This window comes from Dipodomys spectabilis, unplaced genomic scaffold (genome assembly GCF_019054845.1).
Source record: "Dipodomys spectabilis isolate Male_0828 unplaced genomic scaffold, ASM1905484v1 ptg000224l, whole genome shotgun sequence".
NCBI lineage: Eukaryota > Metazoa > Chordata > Mammalia > Rodentia > Heteromyidae > Dipodomys > Dipodomys spectabilis.
Window position 1 is genome coordinate 924364 of NW_024870901.1, and position 1417 is coordinate 925780.

The following is a 1417-nucleotide window of genomic DNA, read 5'->3' on the forward strand; positions in this document are numbered from 1 at the left end:
GAGAGGGAACATTTTCCCTCTGTAGCCTGGCGTTCCAAGAGTTTTCTTAATCCCAAACACAGTCCTCAGATAATCCCGAGGCTGGAGCCTGCATCATTCTGCCCCCTCAAAATAGACCCTGAGTCTTCACATTTCAGGTAGACATTTGTCCCAGGAAGACCTCATTTGGGAAATTTTAACCTGCAGAAAGTTAGAAGTAGCTCTTAAGTAAGGCTTACTTTGAATCCATTAGCTCCACAAAGCTAACTCAGTTGATAAATAAGTACTTGAAAAGCCACCACCTTTGGACTTAGCTGTAAAGGTTTCAAAGTATGATCAAATTTAAAATGAAAATGACAAAATAGTCATTGACCAAAAAATTGTAAATGTGAGCAATCGACCAAACTATATAAGTTTTTTCCACTGTACACAGAAATTTAGAGAAATAAGATCAATAGCATTTTTAGGAACAATAAGGGTTCCTTGTTACAAATAGGCAACCATGGATATATGTCTGTATAAAGATTGTATCATTACGTACTTAAATTTAGAGGATAATACATGCTTCAGCAGCAGGTCTACCCAAAGTACAACAATACAGAGATTAACATGGCACTTGCACAAGGAGGATATGAAAATTTGTGAGGTATTCCATATTTTTCATTCTTCTGATGCAAGAAATGAAAAACAGTTATTAAAAAGTTGATTACAAAAATACAAGTGTAACAATACATGTAATTCATAGAATTAAAGGTTAGTTTGACATCAGTGTATTAAATTTTCTCCTTAGAAAGGCCTTTACATAGCATAACCTTTACAAAACTTGAAATTAGATAATATTGCCATTTTATCCCAAAGAAATAAAATAATATAAGAAACTACAAAAAAAAGGAGTCTTAAAATTCTTCTATATGGAATGCAATCTGCAAGGTCACATTTATTAATGAGTCTATACATTATATTACAATGTAGAATTCAAAGTATTATATCTAGGAGAGAATGAAATAGATTATGGACATTACACAAACATAGATATACTTTTTTCAGAAAAGCACCCGGAACATCTTTAGTTTCTATACTATTCATTTCAACAGAAAAGTTAAAAATATTTCTGATTTAAAAAATCACAAACTCTGCAGAAATCATTACAGATGTATACAAACAACTCTTGAATACATTTTGATATCAAAGTCATGCAATTCACTTGGAAGAATACCATGGAATACATAAATTTTTATAGTAAGATATTGCTGTTGTTTTGTATTGTGAAAAAAATTTGTAGGGACACAAAAGATGGACTGGCATTTTTGAAATTTAAGAAACTTAACCAAACCATTACGACTTAGGAGAACAATTTGTACAGCCTTCGACAACTTCAAAGAGGTAGTGATACATACTTATCTTTTGGCAATATCAAATGCAGTTTCTTCAAAGTTGT

The 1417-nt window shown here is 31.8% G+C and overlaps 1 pseudogene; it reads left to right on the forward strand.

Annotated features, from left to right (window-relative positions):
- The first annotated feature begins 540 nt into the window (after positions 1–540).
- Positions 541–640, forward strand: LOC122123159 (annotated as a pseudogene).
- The last annotated feature ends 777 nt before the right edge of the window (positions 641–1417 follow it).